This window comes from Rattus norvegicus, chromosome 1 (genome assembly GCF_021556685.1).
Source record: "Rattus norvegicus strain SHRSP/BbbUtx chromosome 1, alternate assembly SHRSP_T2T, whole genome shotgun sequence".
Taxonomy (NCBI): domain Eukaryota; kingdom Metazoa; phylum Chordata; class Mammalia; order Rodentia; family Muridae; genus Rattus; species Rattus norvegicus.
This window is the reverse complement of record NC_141534.1, coordinates 189,064,555-189,090,132: the sequence shown is the minus strand read 5'-3', so window position 1 is coordinate 189,090,132 and position 25,578 is coordinate 189,064,555. Positions and strand designations below refer to the sequence as shown.

General features: G+C 44.1%; 1 long non-coding RNA gene across 1 annotated transcript in view; it reads left to right on the top strand.

The window, feature by feature from the left end:
• Positions 1-25,578, top strand: part of LOC120099923 (uncharacterized) — a 118,462-nt gene that overhangs the window by 53,135 nt on the left and 39,749 nt on the right. The window contains exon 2 of the long non-coding RNA XR_015652470.1: positions 5,526-5,641. This is a non-coding gene — a long non-coding RNA (uncharacterized LOC120099923). The remainder of the gene's footprint in view (positions 1-5,525; positions 5,642-25,578) is intronic.

Sequence of the window (25,578 nt, the reverse complement as noted above, 5' to 3'; positions counted from 1 at the left end):
GCTTTCTACTCTGCAGAGGGCCACTGTGGGACTATCTAGCTTCTGCCTGGGGAAGCCAATGCAGTAAATCCCCTTCTGTAATTGTGTATATTCTATTGACTTTGTTCCTCTAGAGAACCCTGACTGATACTCTAGATGTTACAGAGAGCTTGCCAACCTTTGCCATGTATTTCAGAACTCAAAACCCTTTTATGTTGAGTTTTAAAGCATTTTTATATAGTTTCAAATATTATACATATTTTTCCTATTTGAGAAATGTATAACTTCAAATTATATACTATGTCTATTTCTGCCTATAAAAGTAATATGGACGCATAATAGAAATGATAAAATCATAGAACCATGTAATGATGGGCTGGGCATGTGACTCAGCTGGTGGGGTGCCTGTCTAGTGCAGACAATGCTTTGCGTTCAATCGTCAGTACCACATAAGCCAGGCACAGTGGCACTCGCCTGTAATCCCAGAACCTGGGAGGTGGCAGTAAGGGTGATCAGGAGTTCCAAATCATCCTTAGTCACATGGGAGGTTGAAGGCTAATCTGAGCTACGTGAGATCATCTCAAAAACAAACACTCAAACCCCAAACAATAGCAAAGAAAGAAATATAAAACTGTGTGGTAATGGTAGCCTGTTTTATTCTTATTGGTGGCCTTGTTAGATACTTAACTCGTATAGATTTCTCCAAATTCTTTTGGGTGCATCTACTCTCCTGCATACACCATTAAAGCCCTATCACAGGGGAACCGGAGCCACACAAGAGCGAAATGTCCTGAGTAAGCATTCCTAAAGCTTCCATCGGCAGCATTTCCCGACACGCCCACAGGTATTCTTACCCATCCTGTCCAATCTCTTCTCTCCCTGATCTGTTTAATGAGAAGCTCTTCAGTCTACACAACGGCAGCAGCAGCTCAGGTTCTAATTACTCCCAGGACTTCTCATTATGCAGCCATCCTTTAAAAAATAAATATTAATGACTGTTGACTTTATAATAACTTTCAGAGTCAGTGAGAGCAGCAGAAACTGTCCCCTCCCTCCGCACCAGCACACTGAGGTCCAGTGGTGGCATCTGTTATAGGCTCCTGGCTTCTAAGGGCCTGGCCTCTCAGGCCACACAGGTGACGCCACTGCTCATATTTGGGAGACAGTCTTCTAGAGCATTTGCTATCAGACCGGATGCAGCTGTCCACATTGCTGGCTGCCCTGTTCCTTCTGTCTCTCCTAGATCTGTCTTCCATCATTCCCTCAGTGCCCTCTGGAATTCTCCCTCAAACTCCCTCAAACTCTCCTCTCCTTCTCCATGATGCATGGCCTTTCTTTTGCTCTTTAGCCAGAGGGCCTCTAGCCTCCGGGCCAGAGTTTCTAAGTATAAAGTGCTTTTTCCTCCCATCTCATGCACCTTAGGGCTGCCCGTTTGCTTTCAGAACTCTCACCTTTCTTTTACTTTAAATGACCCTGGAAACTTTTCAAGAGATACCCTCAGGGGGAATCTTAGTTCAGATCAGCCACACTTGAAGCACTCAGGTGCTGTGTGTAGCCTGACTGGACCGAGAATGACAGGGCCTGTTGTGCTCTTCAAAGTGGCAGGCTTCTATCCCTTCAACAACCATCAAACACCACAGGACTGCCTGTCACCATCTACTCTCTTTCTACTGTGCCTGGTGCTTTCGATATTCTTGTGGGTAACCATCCATCTCCTTACTCATTGGCCTTGCCACTCACTCATGATTTTCTCAGGAGCCACTCCGGCCACCCTTCTTTGTAGCCACACTCTGGACTTCCCAAATGGGGTTAACTATACAATGTCTGAAATTGGAAGTCTACGTTTCTCACTTGGAGACTTCTATTCAACATTTTCCTGACTCTGGGACACCTGTAGCTTGGCCTTGCTTGGCAGAAAGAGAACTGAAGTGACCATTGTCAGGTACAAGGTTCCAAGAACAGTAAGGTGTATAAAATGATCCATTACAGTTATTTTTCATCATCTATTTTATTGAATCCAGTAGATAGGAAATATAATTGTGTTGACACATAATCAATAGAAAAATTATTGATGAACTGTTTTGTGTCCTCATGTTTCATGCTGCCTTTAGAAACCATGTATAATTTATACTAGACTCCTTTCAGGTCAGACCTCCACGTGTCAAGTCTTCTATGGCTGATGTAGCTAGTGGCTTCCATATTGCATACAGTCTGTCTTGTCTATTGTCCTATTTAAATTATCCACCAGCTTCTTCACTATTTTCCATTGTTTTCGGATCCTGTGTAGATTCCATGTCTTGTGACTGATTATACATCTTCAAATGTTCCTGCCCCTTTTGTCTTTCCTGTTTCATTTATCAACAAAGACCCTTCTCAGTGGCTAGGCCAGGCCATCATGTATCACACACAATGGGGCATTGCAGGAGAGCATCTCAGACCTGGGCTGCTTGGCTTTGGCTTAACCCCATGACCACACATTTCAAGTGGACAAATAATGTTCCCAGAAACCTGAGACATTGTCCTGGTTGACTTTGCTTCTTTTATCCTGACTTACCTTTCCCACCCCTGGCCTCTGTCTCTCACCATATACCCTTGCTTCGTGAACATAATCACAGAGAATGTCTATTTGGGGCATAGTACAATGGTCAAAGTCCAAGGCTTGTGTCTGTTTTTATTTATGCCCCACATCTAATTCTCTAGCATGCCCTAGCAACCAAAACAAATGTAAGAGTCTGCCCACTTCTTGTGTCTGCTGAACTGCAAGCCTGGACCATAACCACAGCTCACTGGTCTTTGTTTTCATGCTGACACCTCCAAATCTGTTTTCAACTGAGCAGCCTGAATGGTCTTTTAAAAAACATCAATCAGACCATGTCATTTCCCCTCCTTCCAAGTCCTCGTTTCCATGGCTACAAAGGTCCTCCCCAGTCTGACCCTTGCTTACTTCTTTAGTGATATCTTCCCTAACTCCCACTCACCACAAGGGAGCCAACTTCTTTCCTATCTTGGAACAGACCAAGCTCTTTCTGGTCTGCTTTTCTAACCCTTTCCTGGGGATTCTCATGACTGGCCCCTTTCTCCTTTAAGATTTTAGAGATGAGATATTCCCTTAGAAGTCTCATGTGAAACCTCCTCCTCTCTCCCTCTCAGGCCCTCCTTTATCCTTCCCCTCTGTTATTTGCCCTCATGACATTTAATATCTGACGCTATCTGGTTCTTCCTCTTCCTCTTCCTCTTCCTCTTCCTCTTTCTCTTCCTTCTCCCCACCCCTGTTCATAAGATATGCACATAGATGCAGAGGCCATAAGTTGAAGTCATGTGTCTTCCTCTGTTCCTCTCTATTTTTCTGACACAGAGTATGTCTAAACTTGGAGCTCACCCGTTCAGCTAGAGTGGCTGGCTGACATGCTCCAGGGATCCCTGTCTCATCCTCCCCAGTGTTAGAATTAGAGGTGGATGCAACCATGCCTGACTTTTTATGTGGGTGCTAGAAATGCAAATTTGAGTCCTCATGCTTGCACAACAAGGGCTTTACTGACTGAGCTGCCTCCTCATTCCTTTTACCCAATCAGTATCTGTTTCTTAGAAATAATCTCTCGGAGAATGGGATCTTTGTACCTGTACCCTCAAGCCTGGCATAGCATCTGGAACATGAGAAATTCAATGACTGCTCACTGAACAAATGAAGGGTGAAGGAATTATGGAACACAAGCACATCCTAGTATTCCAGGACTCTTGTCATTACTGTGAAATTCACAGTCACAAGATCGAACTTAACAGCCCTGGTGAGATCATTAACCTCAGATTTGGGTCACTGAGGTTGACAAAGGGCAGTCCTTCTGTCTGTTTTAATAGAGATCATGTCTGTAAATACTTCTGAGTGCTTAAGCTCGTTTACATGTGGCAAATCGACAAGTTTAAATAGACCACTGTCCTAACAGGATTTAGTCAACAGAGTATTTTATCCTGGTTGGGGTGGGGGATGAAGTGGAAGCCTTGGGACAACAGACTTCCAAGGGCTCAAGGGACTGTCATCATGCAGGACATACAAATAAGCTGTGACCTAATGGTGATTTTTAGAACGTATACTATTGCTTGAAAAAATAATGCTGGTTCTGCATGGAGGAGAGGTGGGGAGGACATGAGAATTAGAAGTCTTTCATTTGCAAGTGACAGAAACTCACATTGGTTCTAGAAAGAAAGAACATATTGATATGCTTTACTGAAGAGGTTGGGAGTATTTGGTTTCAGGTATAGGTAGCTTCAAGGGCTCAAAACTATCCTGAATTGGGATGTAGCACTTAATTACTCTCTCTCACTTGAGTGTAAACTGCTTCCAAAGAATGGAGTATGGACAGGGAAGGAAAATGAACTAACTTTAGCTGATGTCTGGTAAATGCTATGTGAGCCAGATGAAGAAGGTTAATATCCCCAGTAATGGATCATGAACAATTACATGGCAATTAAAGGTCAGCTCGGTGCAACCTAGAATCATCTGGGAAGAGAGCCTCAGTGAAGGTTTGTCTATGTCAGGTACCCTATGGTCATGTCTGTGAGGGATTATCTTAAGTTCATTGATGTGGGATGACTCAGTCCACTGTGGGCGCCACCATTCCCTAGAAAGGGGCTCCTATATTGCGTAAAGGTAGAGCAATCAAGCTAGTACAGTCAATCAATCAAGAGTACAAGCAAGCAAATGAGTACTAATACATTTATTTATTTTCACTGCTCTTGACTGTAAATGTGATATGACTTGCTGTTTGAAATTCCTGCCTTGGCTTCCCTACAATAGTTGCCTGTGACTTGGAATAGTAAACTGAAGTAAACACCTTTGTCCCCTAAGTTACCTTTTGTCAGGGTATTTTATCATGGTGATACAAACAAAACTATGAGAGATCATTTTTACAAATGTACCCCCCCCCCCGTCACATGGTGATAAGGAAGGCTTTTTGCTCCTGTTGTGTTTTACCAATCATGAAGAAAACACCAGATAAATCCAGGTAGAGAGAAAGTCTACTTCCTGCCTGTTCTGAACTCTAAAGCATTCAAGGCCTCAACAACATCCACATTAGCAACCAGAACAAAAACAACGGAGGGAAGATGAAGACAGGGTCACAGGCTCGACTTGAGTGATGGCTACTAGATCCCATGTGACTTCCTTTTTTTTTCTTCTTTTTTTTGGAGCTGGGGACCGAACCCAGGGCCTTGGCTTGCTAGGCAAGCGCTCTACCACTGAGCTAAATCCCCAACCCCCCCATGTGACCTCTTAACCTGCATCCCAGAACTGAAGATACTGCTCGAGAAGAGCCATGAAGTATGGAATCGGGGCAGTGGGCCTATGCTGGTGTCGTAGTTGTGATGACTGCACCATGATGACAAAGGATTCTGGAAACAATGGAACTGTGTAATGGACGCAAGGACACTCTGGTGGTTTCTGCAGTTTCTCTGTAATTCTAAAATCACTGTAAAACAAACCATTCTAAAGAGCTACCAGCAGGATATGGCTTCAATTTCTTTTCTGAATCTACATTTTCATTCCTTTCCAGCTCTGATCTGGAGACCATATTTCTAGCTTCTGACTCTGTGAACATCCATGCATGCCTGTAACCTCAGTGTTGGGAGACGGAGACAGGCGAACCCTGGACTCTCATGACTACTTGAGGTATGTCATTTAAGAGATACCATATAGCAGGTGTCCCTTTGTCATTGGCTTCTTTCACTTAAAAGAATATCTTCAAGGAGAATCCATGTTGTGGCATGTATCAGACCAACCAATCTTTTTGTGTGTATAGGCCATTTTTTTATGCACATATCCACCAGTGGGTATTTGGCTGTTCTATCTTTTTAGATATTGAAAATAAAGCTTCTCTATTATGTGTATTTCATACATAAAATATGCGTATTTTGTGTGCATGTGCTCATGTGTGCATCTCCACAATCCATTTTGAGTGCACAGAGGCCAGAGGAGGTTGTTGGGTGTCTTTTTCTATTCTCCTCTACCTTAATTCTTAAGGCAAGGTCTCTCAGTGAACCAGAATCTCACTACTTTGGCTAGGCTGGTTGGCCAATGAGCTTCTAGGATTCACCTATCTTTGTCCCCCAACACTGAGCTTACAGTGCATGGTTATATCTGGTTTTTACATGGGCATTAGGTACTTGAACTCAAATCCTCTTGCTTTCACAGTAAGTGCTTTTACACACGGAGCTATCTTCTCAGCCCAAACTCTCTATATTCAAGTTGCATTTCCTTGTTCTTAGTTCTTCTCATAGTCCAGTTTTCCTGAGTCCCAATAATTTGCCTGTTGCCTGACATAATTAATAGCATATTCTGTTATTTTCAAAAGTGTCCCTAAGTTCGAATTTTGAGTCATGTGTCCATTTGATCTTGTTGTGTTATATAGACTGTAACAGCTCCATACTTTCCACCTAGAGGACCATAAGGCAGGAGAAGTCACTTGACAGTGTTGTCATGTGGCTGGGCTGACTAATGTCCTTGTGTGGAGTCTGACAGTCAGGATGAAGCAGTGGTCTATACAGGGATGTATTCTGCTTTTTATGAGGTAAGTATGGATCCCATACCCACTTGTAGAAGAACTCAGTTGGAGCCATCCCCACCAAAGCTACATTAGGAGGGAGGTCTTGCTTTTCCAATAGAATAGATACCATATATGCCAACTCTATATGAAGAGATAGGCTCTGCACATGATTTGCACTCCAGACTGGAGTATGCCTCAGGCAGGCTGTGCTCACAATGCCTTGCTTACACTCCCCACTCAACAGTTAGTATGCAGAGACTTGCATGTGCCTCTAGACAGTCTTGTCATTCTGGTCGTTCACAGTGATCAACTGTCGCTGTTTTGTGGTTTTCTTAGCTGTGATAGCTGGGAATTATTGTTCTGCATGTAGGCTGTGATTTAGAATCACTTCTAGTGTCCCCTACAATTTACTCATGGGCAAAATAGGAATCTGGTTATGTCTATGGAAGTTTATATTGTGAGTTCCTTGAAAAACATCTGGTGGTTAGAAATGGTTGTCAGCCACTGTTGTAATGGACAGATGACCATTCTAACAGCAGGGCTGCCCCAAACAGTTCTTAGGGTGCTGGGTTCTTGACAAGTCCTAGCCAACTGACCAGCAGATCTAAACCCAAGCTCAGATCTCAGGCTGGGAAGGAGGGCAGCCTCTGGTGGAATCTCAGGGCTATTAAAGCCATGTGGCCTTTGGCACATTGAAAACTATCTCTGAGGCTAATCATGGCATTCCCTTGTAATACCTTTCAGAATTAAATAACACTAGGAAGTCACTCACAGTAGAAAAATTCCAGAGAACACACACATTCACACTGGTTCCTCTTTTTTCTTTTTATCATTTTATTTTGTTTATTCAGTTTACATCCCACTTACTGCCTCTCCTCCCTGTTACCTCCTCCAATAATCCTTCCCTCTCCCCCTCCCCTTGTCCTCTGAGAGGGTAAAGACCCTTCTGGGTATCCACCTAACCTGGCACATCAAGTATCTGCAGGCCTGGGCACATCCTCTCCTACTGAGGCCAGACAAGACAGCCCAGCTAGAAGAAGATATCCCACAGACAGGAAACAGTTTTTGGGATAGCCCCTGTTCCAGTTGTTTAGACCCACATGAAGAACAAGCTGCACATCTGGTACACATGTGCAGGGAGGCCTAGGTCCAGCCCATATATGTTCTGTGGTTGGTGGAAGAGTTAGGGGAAGGATAGCAGGCTTCAAGAGAGATAGGAACTCCACACTGGTCCCTCTGATTTTAAGACAACTTTAGAAGTCTGTTTACAAAAACTCAGCTTTTCAGCCCAGGGTGGCTGAAAAAAAATGCAACTTTGAGGAAGGCTGGCAAGGTGGGCTTGTTAGAAATGCAGGCTCTGGGCTGTGGGATCCACCTGAATCAGGTGCTCTGGGCTTGAAGTTGAACAAGTGCTTCAGTGATGTGTTTGCATCAAAGGTGTTTGAATCAGTCTTAAAGCTATTTTCTTCTTAGCACTGGCTGAAAACACCTTGTAGGTAAGTAAACGTGCTCTGAGAGGGGTGATCAGATATATCCTGTATGCCTAGGGCCCAGAAAGTTCCAGATCAGTATAGACATTTAACAGACACAAGCACAATGTGCTTTTGAAGGCTTTTCCAAATCTCCTAATTCAAATATTTCTTTGTCTGCTGTCTCTGACACAGGTTAGGCCCTGGAGAAATTAACTCAAGCAGAGATTTGCATCCAGGGACAGATGGGAGCATGCTTAGATACAACACCTGGAGAGAGAGATAGAGATAGAGGGAGAGAGAGAGAGAGAGAGAGAGAGAGAGAGAGAGAGAGAGAGAGAGAGAGAGAGAAGGAGTGGGCAAAAATGGTGCTGGACTTGAGAGAGATCTCAGTCATTCAGAGGGGACTTTGTAATTGAGATGTCATTTCAGAGGTGTCCTTAGCAGAAGCAAGTGTCTTGTCATCCCACATCAGCCTGTCCTTGGATGAGGTTGCCACCAGGGTATGGCACAGCCTTCAGGAGGGCAGCAGCCGTGAGCCAATGGTGTTACTACACACAGCCTGCCAGACAGGCATCAGCTTGTCTTCTCATTGCACACCCAAGTAGCAGTCAGTAAAATCTGTTCATGTTTCTTAGCTTTCCTCGTTTCTGTGACCAATCACCTAGCACACACAATGTTGGGAGGAGGGATTTCTTAGGGGAAATGAATCTTCCCATGGTTGGGAAGACAGGGCAGCAGCTTCACGGGATGGTAGCTCTTCACCTCTCAGTGAATCAGAGATCGCTGGAAGTGGGACATCTATACCCCTCAAAAGCACCTTCCCCTGTGGCCTAGTGCCAGCCAGGCCTCTTGCCCTAAAGTACTACCAGCTTAGAATCAACTGTTCAAACATACGGACCTGGGGTATGGTGGGGTGAGCTGGTGTGTAATATTCAAAGCACAGTACTACCCAGGTGACTAATTGTGGATATCCATCTTTCCCTCTCAATTTGTCAGTCCCTGGAGGGAAGCAATGAGGATTTCCCCATTTTTGTAACCCGTGTGGTCCATACAAGATCTGTTTGGTAAATGACACTTGGGTTTAGCTTAGTAGGAAGAAATTGAAGCTCACAATGTCTTTTTGTGCTTGGGGAATTCTTGGTATGGTGTCCACAAAGAACGATATTGGAAACACACTTGGGGTTAGAAAGAGAAACCATAGCCAGGCTCTCAGAAATGTAGGCGGGGACCCTGAACAATTCTCTCTGTGATGAGTGAGCTCCAGGGACGCCTTGGCTGCTGGCCTGGAACTTTTCTGAAATGAGAATGCATGAGAGCACAGACCATCACAGGTCTGGTGGGCCAGCACCTGGCCACTCCAGCATGACAGTGGCTTCCTTTAAAAAAAACTTGTTAATTAAACAATCAATTAAAAATTATATTTCCCAGTGCTGATAATTGACTCAAACCCTCACACATGCAGGCAATTACTCATGTAAAATTTCCAAAGCTATTATTATTTTATTTTCAATTTCAATATGTATGGGGTGCACTGTAGTATTCTGAGACACATATACAATGTACGATGCTCAGTCTGGGTCAACTGGCATGTCTAACTCCTCAGATATCTATCATTTCTTTGTGTTTGTAATATTGAAAATCTTCTGTACCAGGTATTTTGAAATATATTCCCATTGATGTCAATCATATTTAGCCTCCTGAGTCATGAAACACTCAAAGTTATTCCTCATGATACAACCCCTGTGCCCATGAATCACTTCTTTCCTGTGCCCTCTCCCTCTTTGCTGGCCTCTGTGGCCACTAATCTGTTCTGCTCTCAAGAGATCAGTTTCCTGACATGCCACTGAGAATGGGTGGCATTTGTCTTAATATTTTCATAAAAGGGAAACAATGATCAGAAATCCAATGTGCTTCACTATCCCCCACCCGGACAAAGTACCTAGAATACATAGGTTGGTGGAAGGAGCCAGAAGGAAGAGGAATAATTAAGAAAAATAATGTGTTTCAAACTAGAATCACAGCCCTATTTAGTTAAAAAAATTGGATGTGTCTTTTTTACTGGATGAATAATTAGACAGAATGGAGTGGATGCCAAGCACAGGGCTCTTGACAAAGACGGTCACGTCAAGGTTGAACAGTTTCAGCTCTATGCTGGTTGCACACTGCATCGGCTGGAATGGTTTAGGTCTCCACGCCTGCCTCCTGTTAGAGTTTTACCAGCTTTGTCCCAATTGGGGGAAGACAGTGGGAGATGCCAGGGTATTGGCAGAAAAGGTCCTTTCAATTTAGGATTTGGAGGAGCAGCTGCACTGGAGAGAAAATGATCTATTTAGGCTGTGACAAAATGCCGTGACTAGGCTGTTCGATCCCCGAGTCACACATGGGAAAGCCAGAGACCAGAACGCTCTGAATCTTCATTAGCGTTGCAATGCATTAGATACCATGGGAACAAGACGGTGGACACTGTTAGCAAACCTGAAGGAGTGACATGTCTTTGAATAAATAGCATGTTATAAATCCAGCCGCTTCCATTACTCTGCCCATCAACCCAATCCTGGCCATCTGCGGTGAGTGGCTGGGAGGTTCTCTACTCATCAAAAGCAGCAGCTTGGGAAAATTACATATGCATGAAGGCTTTGGATGGTTGCTTCCTATCTCCTACTGAGACCCCAGTGGCTGGCTGCATTCAGGGTAGGCTGTCCTTTACTAAGAAGATCCAGGGCCTTTTCAGCATCTCTGGCCCGACAGTCTTACGGGGCTGAGTGCTAATGAACAAAACAACAACTCAAACCAGAATCCAACCAGAGTATGAGGACTGAAAACTGGACTGGTTAGCCAGGCACTGTCCCGGGGCAGGGCAAATCTCATGAAATCTTGGGGTGCTGCATGTAGGTAGCCCCAAGAGTCAATAGAGAACCAGATCTGCTGAGGCTAGATGGCAATTCGGAAATAGGTGGGACTTAGCAAGGAGTTTCTGTGCTGGGTCCTATGGTGTCCTTCTCGGAAAGAGAGACTTCAGAATGAAGGACTTCAACACTGAAGTCTTGCCCTTTCTTCCACAATAGGATCTTTGGGGTAACCCACTCTCTGTTACAGTGCCCTTGCTGTTAAAGCACACAGCCTTGGGCGAGTGTAAACAAACGGGTATGGGACAGTGCCAGTTTAATTTAAAACATTAAAACATTTTCCCCAGAAGACCTTCCTTTCCTATACTCTAATCTGGGCATTAGTAGTAAACTATATTACGTTTTAAAACATGATATTTTCTTATTCAATTTTACCCAGTCAAGTCCTTGGTCTTAAGCTACGGTAGAGGTGGTCGGACACCTCTGTTTGTGGAGTGAAAGATGATCTGTGATCACATGGTTCCACAGGTAAGGGCTGAGCCACTGATGCGGAAATGGTCAAAGAAGAAAGCCCCTACTTGTTTTTCATGGGTATGTTTTCTCAAACAGGATGGAATCATGCAGGAAATTTACTAAACTTTTTAATTCACACTGTAGTATCAGGTCATGTCGCCACTTAGCTCAGAAGTTTCCCATAACTTTATCTCATCCAGAGCAAAAGCAGTGGCTTACAAGGCTCTGTGTAATCTAGACTAGGGTACCACATAGGCCGTATCTGACGTTCCAACCCATGTCATGGCCACCAACCATACTGGCCCCTTTTACTGACTTGTAAACAGATCGGGTACATTGTTACCTCAGGACCTTTGCACAGATTGTTCTTCCCATCTTGGATACTGTCTTTATTATCTGCATAGCTTGCTGGAGCATCACCTTGGTCAGATCTTTTCCTAATGACATCTTACCCTTCTTCAACCATCTGGTCAACTTGATTGAATTAAGACATGTCCAGGAGATTGGTAATGAAACCCTCTGTCTGTGCCTGTAGTGGCATTTCTGGCAAGGATTACAGTATAGGGCTCTGACCTGATGAATGGATTAACCATCCAATGAGTTAATAATGGTGATGCCACCACGGGGAGGTGATGAAAGGCAAGATGTAGGGTCTCGTTGGAGAAAGTTTGTTACTTGGGAGTGTCTCTCTGAAGGCTGGAACTTGTCCCTGGCCACCTGTTATCATGTGAATTGAAATCCCCACATCTCATGTTTTGAAGGTTATGGTCAGAACATTCTGAAATTGTGAGAAAAAAATTGGTCCTATGACACAAGACTCTGCTTCCTCCTTCCCATGATGTGATGGCACTACACATTTTTGCTGCCATGGTGTTCTGTCCATGTGCTGTGACTGAGTGATGGAGCTTCATGAAGCTGTGAACTAAAACACTTCCTCCCTGTAATTGGTTTCTGTCAAGCATTCGTTCATAGTAATGTGGAAGAAACCGATGCACTGTCTCATTTGAAATTACAGCCTTCCTCCTCCTCCCCCTCCCCCCCCCCCTCCTCCTCCTCCTCCTCCTCCTCTTCTTCCTCAGACTCCTCATGGATCATTCTTCACCAGGTATCACCAGGCCACCCTTTGCATTTTAGTTATGCATGTGCTTGACGGCTGTTACCCTTTGCTGTGAAACAACAACTCGGGGAGGGCCAGGGGCATTTCTTTGACCACTGCTACATCCAAGGCAGCCAGACTAGAACATGGCAGAAAGTACATGTTTAGTGTTGTGTGTATGTGCATGTTCTCATTTTCTGCCGGATGTAAATAACCAGAGAGCGTTTATGGAGTCTATCACCTGGTCATGTGATAGAATCTCATTTATTTACCAGACTCCTGCGATGGATGAATTGGCTGTTTTCATGGTCCTTTTTATTGTGCTGTAAGTGTAGCCTGCGGAGAACTTCATAGGCAGATGATTTGATTTTTTTAGCAAAGAAATTGAGAGAGAGAAAGAGAAAGAGAGAGGGAGAGGGAGAGGGAGAGGGAGAGGGAGAGGGAGAGGGAGAGGGAGAGGGAGAGAGAGAGAGAGAGAGAGAGAGAGAGAGAGAGAGAGAGAGAGAGGGAGGGAGAGGGGGGGGGAGAGAGAGGCAGAGAAAGAAAGGAACATAGTTTAAAAAGAACTTGAAAGACATCAGGTCAGATAGCAGACTGAGAACCTTCAATCGCACCTTCAGTTCAGATAAGAGGACTCCTGGTTTAACGTTTGTGATAGAATTGGAGTTTGAACATATGACTACATTAAAGGAGTCAGCTCTACTCTTTGAGGCACATGACTGTCAAATCATCTGATGTTTGAGGTATCCTTGCAAATGATACATGGATGGGGAGGAGAGGATGCAGATAAAGTAGCTTTTGTGTTAATAATTGCTAAAGCTGGGAAGGAGCATACAGGGGATAACTCTATTGCTTTACCTACTTGTGTGTGTGTGTGTGTGTGTGTGTGTGTGTGTGTGTGTGTGTGTGGTGTGATGTGTGTTTGTGTGTATGTGAGAGAGAGTGTGTGAATGTATTTTTTTCATAAAGAAAATTAATTTTAAAATGGTGAATGACAATATATATGGGGTGGAGCTAACTGGGGGAGAGCTATGTAAAATAAGACTCCATTGTTAAGGCTATGGACTGGGCACATGGGCGGCTATTGACAACATCTTGACTACATATGTCTGGCATTTTCTAGAGTGAAAAGCAAAACTGTTTCATGCAGCTGGTATCTGGAAATAAAGCCCTATTAAGTCTTCACCACCTTCAGTTTCCTCATGCTTGATTGACTGGTCCGATGCCTCTCTAAGTGATGCCTGACTAAACACTGTTTCTAAACTCACGAACTAGGACTGTTCTCTAAACCCCTCATTGTCATTGACTGCAACTTACATATCATACACACAATTCACCCGCAGCTATTGCTAGAAGCTAGTTTTAGGATGTTCCAGTCACCCACTAAGTTTCCCTGTGCCCATTTACACTGAGTTTCTGTTTTACTCCCATCCCTAAGCAAGCTCTAATCCATTTTTCCCCTAGACATTTACCTTAATATCTAGTTCCTTATTACCAATTTTAAAAAGATCTTTCCTTTCTTTCTCTATGTCATAGTATTTCTTACACAAGCATACTTCTTCTGTTATCACTGATCCACTTTTTGAGACAGTTCAGTTCTCTATAGCTGGGCAATTCGTCGGTTACAGTGATGTCCATGACCCCTGAAATAACACTGAAATTAATGATATGCTAATGAGAGAATAATGATCAAGGTTCAGAAAGTGCCCCAAAGGTTAATGAATGGCTTAGACAGTAGATAGTCCACTCAAATCTAGAGGTTACCAACCTAGTAGACTGTTAGTGTCCCTCTGGGACCATGGCTGTTCTAAGGTCTGCCAGCTCTCTGATGTTCCCTGTGTCCTCAGGGCTCAATTTTGCATTATTTCAATGGCACAGATCTTTGGCCTCAGACTTTTGGGAGCATCGTGATGATGTTGCTGAGGTTGGACCTCAACCTTGTGGCCTGTTATATTCACCCAGTTCCTTAATAAATACAGATGAGGGCTCTTATATCTCATCAGACAGACTTTTCCCCTTGTGATGACTGCTTCTACTTGTTGACTTGACACCATCCAGAGTCCTTAGGGCAGGGAGTCCCCCCAAGGGCTTGTCTAATTAGGCTGGCCATTGGGGGTTGTCTGGATTTCATTAATTGAGGTGGGAAGACCCATCCTAAAAGTGATTTGCTCCTAGACTGTACAGAAAAGGAGTGAGCTGAGCTCAGGCAGGCATCATTAAATCAGTGCTGTCTGCTCTTGACCATGGATGTGAAGGTCATGTGCTTCCTGGTTCCTGAGAGTGATGGATCAGGACGAGCAATGTGAGTGGAGCAAACCCTTCTCCTATGTTGCTTTTGTCAGTTTTTTTTTTTCTTTTTTAAAATCACAGCAGTAGGAAGTGAGAGGATACAGGACTGGAGTCTAGGTACGAGATACTCTATAGAATCTGTAGTCCCAGGGCAAGCCAGTCATTTACCCGTTTGATCAGTAGAGACAAAATACATATGCAGTTCTTAAAAGTTATATTCATTTTCCATTTTGGTCCCCTTTTTGGTCTCTGTCCCCCGCCCCATATTTTAACTTTTTAAAGGGTATACCCTTGGGGGCCTGATCCTGTGTGCCATTTCCCACTATGGACTTGGTCATTGCTTCTGTGCAACTGTGACATCTGTAAAGTTGTAGACCCTTCTCAGTCTCTGGAGTTTCAAGCATCCACCAGCCTGTTGTAGCCTCACCCACCGCCCACGCCCCTCTGTTTCCTCAGCCTGTACCTCTCACTGGCACCTCAGAGACCTGAGACTTGTGTGGCAGCTTATCATCCAACCTGTTTTCTGCGTTTTGTATGAGGAGATTTTTTTCCCAGGATTTTTAATTGAGAAGATTATCAAAACTGCAAGTTCCGTGTTGTTTTATTTCATTTCCCTTAATAATATAATGAATAAATTTTGTGCCAATAAATATTCATTTAATATGTAATTTTTATGAATGAGTGTATTTACCTATTTGCATATTGTTTTGTACATTTCTGTAAGAGATTTTTATTCCATTAACTTTTTTACACAGACAAATGTAAACATATGGGTTGATGTTTTCCATTTTGCAAGTGAGCATTCTGCTTCGATATGACAAACAAGCAATTACATCTTTTCTGTTGTTGCCTCTTAATGATAAGTTAAGATACTCCCCTGAACTTTTGTCCTAGTTGTAGAATTCTTTTTAAATTATCTTTCGCACAGACTTCTCCCTCACTCCTTGGCTAACTCGCTCAGACATCATTATCACTGTAGATGCTTGCCAGTGCTATTTATAAAGGCAGGAGGAATATACTGAGCATGTGTGCATAACACAGCACACACACACACACACACACACACACACACACACACACACGGGGGGGGGGAGAACACTATGGATTGAGGACCTAATCAGCATCTGGGACTATGATATATAGACATCTTAGGGATGCAGCAGCCGCCCCAGTGAACTCCCAAACCACCATGGCAGTGTAACAGGGGCGATGGATATAACTGTTCTTGTATTTCTTGGGCCTGGTCTGGGCTGTCTATTGATTTCAGGGTTGCTAATGACTGTGGATTAGAAGAAGCTTTTGTGGCCAGACTGATCCAGACTCAGAATTGCATGCTATTCCAGAAACATCTTCTGCTAAGGTGGTCAAAGTGGGTCTTTACCCTTTCCTTTCCTTTCCTTTCCCTTCCTTGTCTCTTCCACTTTCTTTTTCTTTCTCTCTCTCTTTCTTTCTTTCTTTCTCTCTCTTTCTTTCTCTCTCTCTCTCTTTCTTTCTTTCTTCCTTTTTTTCTTTTTTTCTTTCTTTCTTCCACAAATCATCGATCTCTAGTCTCCCTGCAGCTAGAGGTGAAGTACAGCCCAGAGGACAGACTGGTCAGGACTGGTGTCCTCTGGGTGCCAAGTGCTTAGCAATGGAAAGGTTTTGTACTGGAGCAGTAGAAGAGAGGTGTGTCATTGGTTAAGCTCTTGGCTATAGTACCCACATGAGGCACAACCTTTCTTTAATATCGGCCAGAAACAGTCCTTTCAGGGATACCTTCCTCAGTGGCATCTGGGAATATGCACTGTATGGGATAGGCATAATCTCAAAAGTCCCCTTCTTGTGCAATTGTTTAGACCAGCCAGAGGCATTGATTCCCCTCAAGACTCAGCCATGCTCTGATTCCCATCACTTCTGAGCTTCACTTCAATCCCCTCGGCCCCAGTAGCCAACATCTGTTGCTTCCTAAATAGACTCCTTGTTCCTGTCTCTCCTCATTTCTTATCCTTTCAGTCTGTTCTCCATGCAGCAGCCAGAATGACCCCGTTAGGTGTAATTTATATATTTCCCTCAGTTTGTTCCCTAAGGAGAAGAGTCCCAGGACCGCCTTCCTTACAGGTCTCTCTTCCCAGTTTCTTCTTTCTCTCGGCTACTTGGCTGGTGCCACATCTTAAAAGGCCCTCACAGTGGGATGGAACCATAGGCATCTCCAAAGACATTAAACAGCTTACACAGTGAATGGCACTGTCACTCCTTGCCCATTCTGCCGTTATTTTCCACTCCTTATGACAATTCTGGCTTTTTGTCTTGTTCCAGGATTCTCCACTTGACACTGAGCAGCTGGCCTCCCAGTGATCCCACTTTCTAGCCACCTCGTATCTCCTGCTATTCCCCCTGATTCGTCCACCAAAGCCATAGTGGTCTCCTGTAGCATGTCGTGGTTCCAGCTCTGGGCTTCACTTGCTATTTCTCCACTTGAAACCTCCCTCCATACATCTATGCAGTTGAATTCAGTGCCACTTTTGGTCTGATTTCAAATGTCATCTCATTCTCTTGAACAGTTTTTCCTGTTGCCGACGTGCTGTAATTACGTGTGTTAACTGTTGTCCATCTTTCTGCGTTGGAGCTAATGTCCAGAGTGAATGGTTAAGCACCTGTTTTGTTCTCTTGCCCTAGAACAGTACCTGGTACTTACTATGCTCTGTCTCTCTCCCTCTGTCTGTCTCTGTCTCCCTGTCTCTTCCTGTTTGTCTGTGTATGTCTCTGTGTCTGTCTCTCTGTCTCTCTCTGTGTCTCTCTGTGTGTCTCTCTGTCTCTGTCTGTCTCTCCCAGCCCCTCCCCTCCCCAGAAAACTTGCAATGACATAACTAAGACGAGAGGCCCTTGCCAAGAGTTAAGAGTGCTGGCACCTGATCTTGGATTCCCAGTTTCCATAACTGTGACAAATGCATCTTTGCTGTGCAAGCCACCTGCTCAGTGATGTCCTGTTAAAGTACCCTGAACTGATGGAGACAGTTATGATCCAAACTCAGGAGCCAAGTAGTTCGGAGGCCAGCTGGCCAATGTCAAGTGGAGAATTCTGGAGCAAAACAAAAAGCCAGAGTTGTCATAAGGAATGGAAAGTAACGGCCGAGTGGGTAAGAAATGGCAGTGCCCATGTTCACTGTGTAAGCTGTTTAATGCCTGATGCCTGTGGTTCCATCCCACTCTGAAGGCCTCTTACTTTAAGATGTGGTACTAGCCAAGAAGCTGAGAGGAAGAAGAAATTAGGAAGAGAGACCTGTAAGGAAGGTGATCCTGGGGCTCTTCTCCTTAGGGCAGCAGTTCTCTGCTGCTTTCTGAATCTGTTTTCCACTGCAGAATCAGACCTTCCCATTCAGCACCCTCTGGCTACCCTCCCCGCTGTCCCCGACTCTCTTTGTCTCTGTCTCTGTCTGTCTTTCTCTCCTCTCTCTCTCTCTCTCTCTCTCTCTCTCTCTCTGCCTTTTAGAACCTGAAGTTACTCTCTTAGACCACCAGGTGGCGACGATGCTTCGGGGAGTCAAAACCTAGAGGTAATTAATCATCAGCGGAGCCCAGTTCTGGAAAGGAAAGCAGGTTGTACTTACATTATCTCATTTAAACTTCTTGACTCTCAGAGGAGTAAATACTGCTATAATCTGTGATTTGAAGAGCAGATATCTTAGGCTCTGAAACCTTTTATCCAATGTCACTCATCCAATAGGTAGCTCTCTGAATACATTTTCTTACAAATCCCTCTAGGAGCTGAATAATGCCTCTTGAAGTTGGACAGAGGCAACGCTCATAGGAAAGTGCTTCTCCAAGAGAGCCCTTCCTCTACCTTGTCTGTGAAAATGTTTTACAGACAGTTGGATTGAGCCCTCAAAGCAATCCTATACATTGTGCACGGTTAGCATCCCCATGTCCTTGGCAAGTTTTGTTTACTTGTGTCTGGCTGGGTGACAGCCCTAAGCCTAAGAGCGGAAGTGGCCTGAGCCTCCCAGGTGCTTTGCCTAGGATTCGAGATGGCAACGAGGAAGATGGACGGATATCTCAGGAAGAATGAGATGAACTCAAGAGACCCCCCAACTTCTTTCAAGCAGGAAAAACCCAAAATTTTGGCCCCAAATCCTAGATTTGGTCCTAATTCAGGGACCAACCTGACAGTTGCCTTGAACGTCTGGGGTTGCTTGTTTTATCCGTGAAGCGATCTGGTAGACCCCACTGGAGGCTGCAGACTCCTAATGCTCACAGAGCGGCACAGCAATGAGCAGTGAGGCCAGGCAGAGATGGTGGCAAACTGTTGAGCTAATGCCCATTGTAAGAGGCAGTGCTAGCCTATGACTGGCGTACAGGGTAGAGTTGCTAATCCCCTGATCTGCCACAAGACACAGAAATCCAACATTTTATGCAGTATCTATTTTGGGAAACATTAGCAGTTCTTTAAGTTTTAACAACAATCCAGAAACTGATTAAACACACATGCAGGGGTAGAGGAGGAGGGTGGGAGGGAGGGGCAGGGGAGTTGATGTGCAAGCTCTTGTTGACTGTGGGGATACTTTTGGTTCCACCTATTTCTGAGGTCTTCTTGCCCTTTGGGCATTAAGGAGCATGGCAGCAGCCAAGTAGCGCCAAGAAAGGAAAGTAGGTTAGGAAGAAAAGAGACCTGTAGGGAAGGCGCTTCTGGAGTTCTTCGTAGAGCGGTAAACGTCCACAAGCAGCTCTTATGTTTGTTCACTCTCAGAGCCTCCTGGGAACTTTGTGAGATGGTCAGATTCACCTGAACCTTGGCATCTCTGGTACTTTCACAAGCTATGCACATGGCAAAGTTTGAGAACTGCTGTCCTGAGTCTGTGGTTCTTAGCCCTGGCTGGATGAGAGAATTCTCCTTGATAGTCATTGATACACGAGCCCTTCCTTCCCAAGAGAAGTCTATAATACCTCAGAAGACCCACCATGCACCCAAGGTGGAGATGGAGACTCAGTATCCACCCAGAGTATAGACCCAAAGGCACTCAGAATGGAGACTAACCATGTTCTCAGACTATAGACCCACAATGCCCCACAATGGAGACCTACTGTGCACCCAAAGTGCAGGCCCACATGCACTTAGGGTGCATCCTCACCATAAACCTAGAGTACAGAACTACACGTACCAATGTACAGAACCATGTACACCTAGGGTGGAGATCCACAATCACCTAGAGTAGAAACCCATAATATACCTGGGGTAGTGTGGTGGTTTAAATAGGTTTGGTCCCATAGATTCATGTGTTTGAAGCTTGGCTATAGGGAGTGGCACTATTAAGAGGTGTGACTTTATTGGAGGAGGTATGGCTTGGTCGGAAGAAATGTGTCACTGTGTATGTGGGCTTTGAGGGCTCCTATGCTCAGGCTCTGCCCAGTGTGGCATCAGAGCCTCCTCCTGGCTGCCTGTAGAAGGCAGTCCCCTCCTCCTGCCTTTCGATCAAGGTGTAGAACTCTTGACTCCTCCAGGACCTTGCCTGCCCGTGAACATGCCCTGCTCACCATGATGATAATGGACTGAATGCAAGTTATTACAGTTAAATTTTTTCCTTTATAAGAGTTGCCTTGGCCATGGTGTCTTCATAGCAGTAAAACCCCAACTATGACAGGTATAGAGCCATAAAGCTGAACCAGTGTTCCTGGCAACGACTGGACTGAGTTATACATCAGCATTTCTGGGGTGGAACTGATATTCTCTACTTCAAACAGCCTCCCCTGTGATGTTTATGTTGCTAGATTGGAACTACATTTAGAAGAGCGTCTGAGATGGTATTTTGTACTCCCTCAATGACGAAGATCATCTTCTCTCGTCAAATATGCCATCAGTAAACTGCACTGAGAGTGATGGTATCTTGGCGGATTTTTTAGTAATTCTAGTAAATCTCAAGAAGGAGTGTCTTTGAACATGGTGCAGAAGCTGCAGGTGTCCAATTTGCTGTCCAATCTCTGCTTCATAGTAATGTCATACTTGAAGGTTTTGAATGACAGAGGTTGTGAGGAGCACATTTCAAACATGTATAAAAACAATTGCTAACATTTATTGAGTACAATGTGTCATGGTGCTCTGAACACTCATTTCAAATCATTCATTTTTTAAAAATCTGATTGTTATTTGGGAGGCAGAATCTTCCTATGTAGCACAGATAGACTTTTTAAAAAAATATTATTTATTTAATTTTTTTAAAAAAAGTTTATTTAATATATATGAGTACACTGTAGCTGTCTTCAGACACACCAGAAGGGGGCATCAGATCCCATTACAGATGGTTACGAGCCTCCATGTGATTTCTGGGAGTTAAACTCAGGATCTCTGGAAGAGGAGTCAGTGCTCTTAACCACTGAGCCATCTCTCCAGTCCCAGACTGACTTTTAACTCATCATGTCCTCTAGGCTGGCCTTGAATTCAAGGTTCCCCTGCTACCAGACTACATGGGACTCTAAAATGTGCACTACCAAGCTTGGCTTGTTCTGAACATTTTATCTATGCTGCACACAATCCTTATGACAACTTTATGAAATAGGCTCTAGTTTTCTAGTAGAGAAGCTGAGGCCTAAGGTGAGTCTTTGGTTTCTATGTGGCCATAATGCTAGTCAGAGGAAGCAAGATATGAGCTCAGATGTTCTGACTTCGTGCTGTGTATATGCATGTGCAGTGTATGTCATATACATTGGATAACAGCCACATTTGTGAGGTCTCTTGTAACATAGTTCACTGTTTGAGGGCCTTGGTCTTCCTAGATAAATTGGATTTTGTCCATGTCTACTCTTCAACCAGTTGAAAGTTGGCCCTATAAACTACTTCCCTACCTGAAGGACCCTGTGATCATCCAATTGCTTAGGACAAGCTTAGCAGTCTCAAGATGGTAAAAATAAAAGTGTCATGAAAAAAAAAAGCCAGATTATCAGTTGCTATGCCAACCTGTGTTGCATATAGGGGTTGTCAAGGTAGAAGAATATTCTGGAAGATAAATGAGATGGTGATTGGGGGAGTACTCAGTTTCTTTGATGATTTCAAACCTACCGTACCCTAAATTTTCTTTCATGGCTCACACCAGCCTCCAGGATGGAGTCCCCTGCTTCATATGGCTGACTAGCAAATTATCACCCTTAGTTCATCCTTCTGTTTGTAAACCACTTTTTTTTTTTTTTTGCAGAGGGTCGGAGGAAGAAAGCTAACTTGTTATCTCCCACAGCTTTGTGGATACTGCACTCTTAGAGAGGAAAAGATGATTTATCATTCATAGAAATGCATCCATGACTGTAATCTTACATTGAGAGGTGGAGAAAGGGAGATCCTTGGTGCTTATTGGCCTGTTAATCTAGCTGATTTGGTGAACTGCAGGTTCAAAGAATAAGGAGAAAGAGTGATTGGAGGCGGACACCTGACACTGACCTATACATGCACACATGTACACATACCTGTATATATACATGTGAACACATATTTGTGCATATACACATAAACACACACAGTAACACACCTGTATATACACATGAACACACACACCTATACTTATACACACATGCACACTCCTGTAGATATATGCGCGTACACATACCTATACATACAGACACATACACAGCACCAGAGAAATACAGAGTTCAAGGTCTAGAGATGTAGGTCAGTGGTGGAACACTTGTCAAATGTGCATGAGCTCTGAATTCAATCTCCAGCACCACATAGGGAGAAAAAGTTTGGGGTGATAACTTTCACTATCACTTGAAGATTCTTTTTCCAAATTCTGTATCCCAGGACGGAGCGCATTCCAAGCTCAAGTTGAGGGGAGATGAATTTTTGTGCTTGGCAGTGAGCATGCCTATTGGCTGCACCAGAAAGGGGCCTCATCTCCATTTTTTGAGACTGACTGCTATTCATTTATCTCTGAGCAGGTAGCCTAGGATGAAGGCAGGCAGAGCGTCTGTTTCCAGGAATGCAAAATGCACACTCTCTGTGGGGCTCTCTGCCTACTGACTGGGTTCAGTGCCCATTCCTGAAGTGGAATATTAATGGTTTCTTTGGAAAGTCAGTCGTGTCGGGTGGTGTTTTGCTGGGGCAAACATGGGAAGGAGTGTTTTCCTGAAGCAGAGACAGGTAAGAGGATGTTTTGTTAAAGCAGACACGTGGAAGGACATATGATGAAGGATTCTTTACTAACGGCACATGTATTGGTTCACCTTATACTGTGTAGCTGAACTTCGTTTGTTATGACTCCATAAAGAGAAATTCACCAAAACCTTCTGGTGGTGCTCTGGCAGCTTCTTACCACTTCTGTGGGCTCAGGCTGATTGGCAGAGTGGTATCGGCTGAGACAGACTCACATCCTGCATCAAGACATGTGATGAGGGAAGACCTGTGGAGGACTTTTGATGTTTGGAGAGAGTATAGATAGGACTCAATGTACAGTGACAGGGACTTTGCAATGCTTCTTGGTCTCAAGTCCTGCTGGTCTTCACTTTGTTGAGAGAGGCATGACAGTGAACTTGTGCTGGTCTTGGTTGCTTCTGCGGACTCCTGCCGATTCCGCTGAGGCTCGACTATTTCTGCTAAGTCATGCTACTGCTTCTGATTTGTGTTTGGTACCCCAACGTTACTGAGCTGGACTGCTGGTATATTCATGAAGTGTTTGCTAGTCAATCAGGCTGCCACTGTTGACTCCTGTGAATCAAACTGGACTCCTGATATCCTGACAATTAGAGATTGAAATTGTTCCAAAGAACAATGTATAAACAGGTCCATTGCCCCTGTATCCTGATGCCTCAGATGGGTGGTGGGCTAGAAGGGAGGTTAAAGCATTTAAGAAACCACATTAAAAGTTGGGCTTGAAATTCAAAGCCAACACATTTCCTTAGTTCTCTAACTTCCTTTCAACTGTTCTCCTGTTGAAGGAGACCTTCCTCTTCTCTTCTTGTGATTACCATCAGCAGAGTGGAGGACTCTTAGAGATCTGGGCCCTTGTCCTCCACGGTATTTAGTCTGTAATGACATGCTCACTACTCAGACTGTTAGGCTAACATCTGCTCATATCATTATGCTTGGTGCTTCAGGGGGTGCAAAGACTGTGCTGATTTTTACAATTTTGTCGGTTGTCTAGGCCTGGTAGACAATGGAAACTGAATAAATGTTTATTGAATGACTGATCTATCAAACTGAATAAAAGTCACAAAGGCCAGATAACTTAGACATTCTACCACAAATCCTTTAATGCATTTTTGTTTCTATCCATGGATGCTCAATCAGATCTTGGCACAATGATGGTGCTGAGGCTGCTGACTGGATATAGGGCAGGAAGGACAGGAATGAGTTGGGCTTGTGTAAGGAGTATCTAGTCACTCTTGGCTATAAGAGTTTCCTCTACATTATTCATGTCCTGGGATCCATTGAGAACCCAAACTGGGTTAAAACTCTTAGAAGCCCATGAGCTGAGAAAACTAGAGATTGGGAAAAGAGGTCTTAATTATTCCTTGGGTGGTCTGTACCTATACTGACTCTGGGCTGGTCCCATAACTTGCTTTGGACTGTGGGGAAATAGGACTCTGTTAGTATATTGAAGTGAGTGCCTGGGTAACTTTGTAAAGAAAAGACATTATTATTCTGGATGTTTGAGGGCCAAACCTCATGTTGGCCTTCTAGATGTCAGAGTCCAGAAATGGACCAGAGGATCATATGGTAGGCAACAGTGCCTCTCTTGGCTTCCCTCTCTTCTGAAAATATCAGTATTTGTGGTGGTTTGAATATGTCTAGGGAGTGGCACTATTAGGAGGTATGGCCTTGTTGGATTAGGTGTGGCCCTGTTAGAGGAAGTGTGTCACTGTGGGAGTAGCCTTGGAGACCCTCATCCTAGCTGCCTGGAGGCAGTCTTCTCCTGTTTGCCTTTGGAACAAGATGTAGAACTCTCAGCTCCTTTAGCACCATACCTGCCTAGACACTGCCATCATTCATAATGAACTGAATCTCAGAACCTGTAAATGTCCCACTTAAATGTCCAGTATAAGAGTTGGTCATGGTGTCTCTTCACAGCAATGGAAACCCTAACTAAGACACCATTTAATCATGAGTCTAATGGCTAATCTTGGTTGTCAACTTGACTATACCCACATCAACTAAAACTCAAGGAATTTTCTTGGTTGGACTATTTGAAGTCAGAAGACCCACTCTAAATCCGGACCACACCTTGTGGTAGCAGCCCACGTAAAACACACAGAAGAACGAAGCTTTTGCTTTTTGTCTGCTTCCCTCATTCTTCTTGTCAAGTTCATCTATCCTTCTCCTGAAAAGTTTTTCACTGTATGAAAACCTCCTTCTTTGGTATCCCACTGTAGTTTAAAGACCAACAGCTCTCTAGGAATTACCCATGACCCCTGCACCAGATTGGGACTGCTCAGGTATCCAGCCTCACGACTGAATAGCTACTGAATTCTTGACCTTTCAGTAGTGAAACAGCCATCACAGCCAGTAAGCCACTCTGGAAAAGCCCCCTCCTTGGGGTGTGTGTGTGTGTGTGTGTGTGTGCATCTTGTCATTTGTTCCTTTAGAGCAGCCATTCTCAACCTGTGGGTCATGACCCCTTTAGGGAGGAGTGTCAACTGACCCCTTCACAGTGGACTCATATTAGATATCTTGCACATCAGATATTTACATTATGATTACAGTTACAAAGTAGCAATGAAATCATTCTATGGTTGGGGTCCCTATAACATGAGGTCACAGCATTAGGAAGGGCGAGAACAGAGACGAGAGAACAGTCAGCCCTACTGCACTAGTCAGGGTTCTCTCAAGCACTGGTGAAACACTGAAGAAGCTGTATTACAATTCCATCCTCTCAATACTTTAAAATGGGGGT